The following is a 7,178-nucleotide window of genomic DNA, read 5'->3' on the forward strand; positions in this document are numbered from 1 at the left end:
TTTGAGGCGCAAGTGGTGTTCTCGTCCATCCTCCCTGTGCAAGGAAAAGGCCGGGGTAGAGACCGTCGAATCGTGGAAGTCAACGAATGGCTACGCAGGTTGTGTCGGAGAGAAGGCTTTGGATTCTTCGACCATGGGATGGTGTTCCAAGAAGAAGGAGTGCTAGGCAGAGACGGGCTCCACCTAACGAAGAGAGGGAAGAGCATCTTCGCCAGCAGGCTGGCTAACCTAGTGAGGAGGGCTTTAAACTAGGTTCACCGGGGGAAGGAGACCAAAGCCCTGAGGTAAGTGGGGAAATGGGATCCTGGGAGGAAGCACAAGCAGGAGAGTGCAAGAGGGGAGGACTCCTGTCTCATGCTGAGAAAGAGGGACGATCGATGAGTTATCTTAAGTGCCTATACACAAATGCAAGAAGCCTGGGAAACAAGCAGGGAGAACTGGAAGTCCTGGCACAGTCAGGGAACTATGATGTGATTGGAATAACAGAGACTTGGTGGGATAACTCACATGACTGGAGTACTGTCATGGATGGATATAAACTGTTCAGGAAGGACAGGCAGGGCAGAAAAGGTGGGGGAGTTGCGTTGTATGTAAGAGAGGAGTATGACTGCTCAGAGCTCCGGTATGAAACTGCAGAAAAACTTGAGAGTCTCTGGATAAAGTTGAGAAGTGTGAGCAACAAGGGTGATGTCGTGGTTGGAGTCTGCTATAGACCACCAGACCAGGGGGATGAGGTTGACGAGGCTTTCTTCTGGCAACTAGCAGAAGTTGCTAGATTGCAGGCCCTGGTTCTCATGGGAGACTTTAATCACCCTGATATCTGCTGGGAGAGCAATACAGCGGTGCACAGGCAATCCAGGAAATTTTTGGATAGTGTAGGGGACAATTTCCTGGTGCAAGTGCTGGAGGAACCAACTAGGGGCAAAGCTTTTCTTGACCTGCTGCTCACAAACAGAGAAGAACTAGTAGGGGAAGCAAAAGTGGATGGGAACCTGGGAGGCAGTGACCATGAGATGGTCGAGTTCAGGATCCTGACACAAGGAAGAAAGGAGAGCAGCAGAATACGGACCCTGGACTTCAGAAAAGCAGACTTTGACTCCCTCAGGGAACAGATGGGCAGGATCCCCTGGGAGAATAACATGAAGGGCAAAGGGGTCCAGGAGAGCTGGCTGTATTTATAAATATAATAATAAATAATAATGGAGATATCCCATCTCCTAGAACTGGAAGGGACCTTGGGTCATCGAGTCCAGCCCCCTGCCTTCACTAGCAGGACCAAGTACTGATTTTGCCCCAGATCCCCAAGTGGCCCCCTCAAGGATTGAACTCACAACCCTGGGTTTAGCAGGCCAATGCTCAAACCACTGAGCTATCCCTCCCCCATTTTAAAGAATCCTTATTGAGGTTGCAGGAACAAACCATCCCGATGTGTAGAAAGAATAGTAAATATGGCAGGCAACCAGCTTGGCTAAACAGTGAAATCCTTGCTGATCTTAAACGCAAAAAAGAAGCTTACAAGAAGTGGAAGATTGGACAGATGACCAGGGAGGAGTATAAAAATATTGCTCAGGCGTGCAGGAGTGAAATCAGGAAGGCCAAATCACACTTGGAGTTGCAGTTAGCAAGAGATGTTAAGAGTAACAAGAAGGGTTTCTTCAGGTATGTTAGCAACAAGAAGAAAATCAAGGAAAGTGTGGGCCCCTTACTGAATGAGGGAGGCAACCTAGTGACCGAGGATGTGGAAAAAGCTAATGTACTCAATGATTTTTTTGCCTCTGTCTTCATGAACAAGGTCAGCTCCCAGACTGCTGCACTGGGCAGTACAGCATGGGGAGAAGGTGACCAACCCTCTGTGGAGAAAGAAGTGGTTCGGGACTATTTAGAAAAACTGGACGTGCACAAGTCCATGGGGCCGGATGCGCTGCATCCGAGGGTGCTAAAGGAGTTGGCGGGTGAGATTGCAGAGCCATTAGCCATTATTTTTGAAAACTCATGGCGATCGGGGGAGGTCCCAGATGACTGGAAAAAGGCTAATGTAGTGCCCATCTTTAAAAAAGGGAAGAAGGAGGATCCTGGGAACTACAGGCCAGTCAGCCTCACCTCAGTCCCTGGAAAAATCATGGAGCAGGTCCTCAAGGAATCAATTATGAAACATTTAGAGGAGAGGAAAGTGATCAGCAACAGTCAGCATGGATTCACGAAGGGGAAGTCGTGCCTGACTAACCTAATTGCCTTCTATGATGAGATAACTGGCTCTGTGGATGAGGGGAAAGCAGTGGATGTGTTATTCCTTGACTTTAGCAAAGCATTTGATACGGTCTCCCACAGTATTCTTGCCGCCAAGTTAAAGACGTATGGGCTGGATGAATGGACTGTAAGGTGGATAGAAAGCTGGCTAGATCGTCGGGCTCAACGGGTAGTGATCAATGGCTCCATGTCTAGTTGGCAGCCGGTTTCAAGCGGAGTGCCCCAAGGGTCGGTCCTGGGGCCGGTTTTGTTTAATATCTTTATTAATGATCTGGAGGATGGTGTGGACTGCACTCTCAGCAAGTTTGCAGATGACACTAAACTAGGAGGCGTGGTAGATACACTAGAGGGTAGGGATCGGATACAGAGGGACCTAGACAAATTAGAAGATTGGGCCGAAAAAAACCTGATGAGGTTCAACAAGGACAAGTGCAGAGTCCTGCACTTAGGACGGAAGAATCCCATGCACTGCTACAGACTAGGGACCAAATGGCTAGGTAGCAGTTCTACAGAAAAGGACCTAGGGGTCACAGTGGACGAGAAGCTGGATATGAGTCAACAGTGTGCTCTTGTTGCCAAGAAGGCTAACGGCATTTTGGGCTGTATAAGTAGGGGCATTGCCAGCAGATCGAGGGACGTGATCGTTCCCCTTTATTCGACATTGGTGAGGCCTCATCTGGAATACTGTGTCCAGTTTTGGGCCCCACACTACAAGAAGGATGTGGAAAAATTGGAAAGAGTCCAGCGGAGGGCAACAAAAATGATTAGGGGTCTGGAGCACATGACTTATGAGGAGAGGCTGAGGGAACTGGGATTGTTTAGTCTCCAGAAGAGAAGAATGAGGGGGGATTTGATAGCAGCCTTCAACTACCTGAAGGGGGGTTCCAAAGAGGATGGAGCTCGGCTGTTCTCAGTGGTGGCAGACGACAGAACAAGGAGCAATGGTCTCAAGTTGCAGTGGGGGAGGTCCAGGTTGGATATCAGGAAAAACTATTTCACTAGGAGGGTGGTGAAACACTGGAATGCGTTACCTAGGGAGGTGGTGGAGTCTCCTTCCTTGGAGGTTTTTAAGGCCCGGCTTGACAAAGCCCTGGCTGGGATGATTTAGTTGGGAATTGGTCCTGCTTTGAGCAGGGGGTTGGACTAGATGACCTCTTGAGGTCCCTTCCAACTCTGATATTCTATGATTCTATGATTCTATGTTCTTGCCCAAGGATGTTAAAAAATGAAGCCAAAATTAAGTGTTGAATCATTTGAGGTAAACTTACATGTTACTAAGTAACAAGGTTTGAGAGCTCTTCTACATGCATTCAGTATGATATGATGAGACAGGTGTGACAAAGTCAGATTGCACAGCTGTAAGAAATGGATGTGTTGGGTTCTGGGAAGTGGGCTGGCGCAAACCCGCCCACAGCTAAAGGACTCTCCCTCAGCCTATTGGATGGATCCACTGAGCCCGAGACCTCTTGGCTCGGGGGACAACAGAAAAAATAACAGGGACAGGTGTGAGGGTCAAAAATAGGGAACCTGAAGAGGACACCAAGCACAGAACCCTGGACAGCGCCCACTGCTCCTCGAAGGAGTCAAGGGAGCCAGTGGATGCTGCCCAGAGGAACTCTACCCGGATATGTAAGAGAGTGGAGGAAGGCAGGTATGTCAGCCCTAGAATGTTAAAGGCCCTTTTCCCCATGACCTGAAAAGAGGTTACCTCAGGTCAAATAGGGACACCTGAGTCCAATTAAGGGCTGCCTGTGACCTTCAAAAATCCCTCTTCTGACAAGAGAGGAGGAGAGACAAGCTGCAGCAGGGCTTGTGGTAGCAGGGAGAAAAGTCTTCTTTTTCTGGGTGAAAGGCTGCTCTCCTCCCTATAGGGGAAGCAACTAAGCTAACTGCCTGTTTGGGAAGGACTGGCATCCTGGTGCTAGCAGCATAACAAGGCAACAGCTCCAGAGAGGAGACAGGGAAAGGTATTTCCTTTTTGTGTTATGAATTGGTTTCTTTGGTGTGGCTGAAGAGTGCTGCTTGGGCCTATGCTGAGGCCCACCTTTTAAACAGTGAAAAATAAAACCCGAGTGAGGAAAAAATTCTCTCTGGAGTGGAACTGATTTACTCCTGGCCAACTCTCCTCCACTCAGTGCCAGAGTGGGAAATACTGAGCCTGGTGAGGTGAAGGAGGTGCCTTGCCACACAGTTTAGTTCTCATTAGTAAAATTCTGGCTATAGAATTCTGCAGAAGCTAGAGGCAATTTAGAGAGAACACGAAAGTCCAGTCAACAATGAATTATAATAACTTAGTATAGCAGAGACCAAACATGGACAAGAATGAGTCTGTATATTAAGCATTGGTTGCAGTCTGAAAGTTTTCCAAAGATCACAACAGAGAGCTTTACTGGTAGCAACACAATTCTGAAATTGCCACACCTTTTCAACCATTCCTCATTGAGGATATCCCTCATTTTAATGCATTCCACACACATTTGGTGCCCCAAAATGAAAAGGCATGAAACTGAAGTATCTAGAATGTTATTCAGCCTAAAGGAATGACTCCCATAGCATTTTAAGTTTCCTGTATAAATAATTTTGTTGTGGCCCTCTTTCTGGGCCTTTGTCACATATTAGTATGTCTACACAGCAAAGAAAAACCTATGGCTGGCCTGTACCAGCAGGCTCGGTCTGTGGGGCTATTTCATTGCTATATAGATGTCTGAGACCTGAAGTTTAAACAGCAATGAAACAGCCCTGCAGGCTGAGCCTTGTGAGCCTGAGTCAGTTGGCACGGGCCAGCCACACATTTTTTTTGCTGTGTAGACATACCCATTGTGTCCCACAAGCCAAGAGGTACAGAAGTGGCATCTTTGAACAAAAAATAACTCCAAGATTCCAGGGTTGTAAGTAAGAGGGCTATTCTAATTGGACTTTGCTTGGAAATCCTTTATGGGGTGTGAATGCCAGACTGACAGCCCTTGAAACTAAAGCCCTCTGTAGCCCATATTGTGAGTGGTTCCTGCCTAGTTGTAGAGGAAGAAGCTTCCATTGCTTGTGTGGCAGTGTGGGAGCTGCTTATAATACCTCTCCCTGAACTCTATGCACTCCATGTGCCATGCTCACTCCTCCTCCTCAAAAGGAGATTAGAAGTGTAGGGGAGGAGGTGGGGCCATTGGGTCAGCAACCTGGGGCCTATTTAATCGGTGGACAAATCTGAATGGGTGGAGCAGTTTGTTTTTTGTTGCTAGTGGACGAACAGTCTTGGATCTCTCTACTGCTCTACCAGAGATGGTGTAGCTCCCTGCTCTTCACCAGGTCCAAGGCTTAAAAGCTACAATATGTTCCCTACACCTGCAAAACTCGCACAGGCATCAATACTGCAATCTTCTTAAAGGCCCAGTTATCAGCCTCCCCAACCCCTGCAGCAGAGACAGAATTGTGCTCCAAACTGGACTTGGAGGGATCACCTCTATTGATGATGTTCAGTAGCCACATTCTCATTTAATTCTTGGCCTCTTATCCACAGTGAAGCTTCTTGTGGTGTGGTCCCCTAGGAATTAGAGTGAAACCAGAAAACAGATTATAACAGCAATCAAGGTTATGACAATTTTCAGGCTTTGGGCTGGATTCAAACTAGTATCCTAATTCATGCAGCCCCTGGGAGCAGCTAGGTTGTGGAAACCTGACTCACATTATCGAACACTTAATTCATAAGAAAATTTCAGTCGAAGTCAGTGAGATTACTCGCAGGAGTGAGCGCTCAGCAACTTGAGTAAGGGTTCCATAATGGAAGTCTTAGGAAACCACAGAGTGTGTGCACTTTCCCCAGCTGTCTTCTGACTGCCTATATTTTCCCTCTTTTCTCTTTGCCTCAACCCCATCACCTATTTTCCTTTCTTGACAGAACAGAAGGGCCCTGATAGAGTTATAAAATCTTGTAGCTTTACATCATGAGAATCAGACTTTGAATACTTTAAAAGAAGATTTTATGGTAATTGCAGATGCTTGAAATTGAAATACTGATCTTTGGGAAGAAAGGGTTTCATTATCTTTTAATTTCAAGATGAATGAATGTCATTTTTTAGTCAATGTCTTTTTTCAGCACTCTTGATAACATTTACCACAGCATATTGCCTTCTGGGAAAGGACTGAGATTCTCTTTCACAGATATTATTCTGTTTGAAATTTCTGTTTTAAGAGAATGAATATGAATTTAAGCATGTTTTTAACATAAACTTGGTCTCCTTAGCAGGCTGCTAGCATAACTTCCTAGCAGTTTGATACTGTAAAAATCTGAGCCTTTAAAATGGTCCTTATCATTGCATACAATATTTAAGAAATTCAAATATTTGAATGATTAGTAGGCTAATCTGACAGAATATTCAAATATAAGAATATTCATGTGTTTTTGATGGAAAGAACTCTAATGTCTGAAGTACCAGAACATTATTATGGACTGAAGAGAAAGTTTTGTTCTGTACAAATCCCACTCACCCTGCATCTTATACAAATAATCCCTCCACCTTGTGCTTGAATCACATGTAAATGAGGATAATAGCAGACTCTAGATTCTTAAAGTAATGAGTATATTTGGAAGGTCAACACAGGAGAGGATTCAAAGATTATGACTTTTACATTTTGTGAAATAGAGTTCCAATCCTTGTTTTTGCAAAGAATGTTATGGCAAATCTAATAACTGAAAAGTGAAAAACTAGTAGTTGAAATAGTAATCATTTATATTCTGGCATTGATTTTCAGAAGAATAATGCCACCTTTAAATAGTATCTCTTTCCCTAGCAGACATGACTATATTGATTTCTAAGACAAAACTGGGTCCTTCTTTCACACAATGTGAAAATACTATTCAATATTTTTAGCTAAATCTAAACAGTATGAGGCCTTATCTGACCATTTCTACACTTTGACAATATTCAAAGGACTTTGAA

The sequence above is a fragment of the Chrysemys picta genome, chromosome 1 (assembly GCF_011386835.1).
Source record: "Chrysemys picta bellii isolate R12L10 chromosome 1, ASM1138683v2, whole genome shotgun sequence".
Lineage (NCBI taxonomy): Eukaryota > Metazoa > Chordata > Testudines > Emydidae > Chrysemys > Chrysemys picta.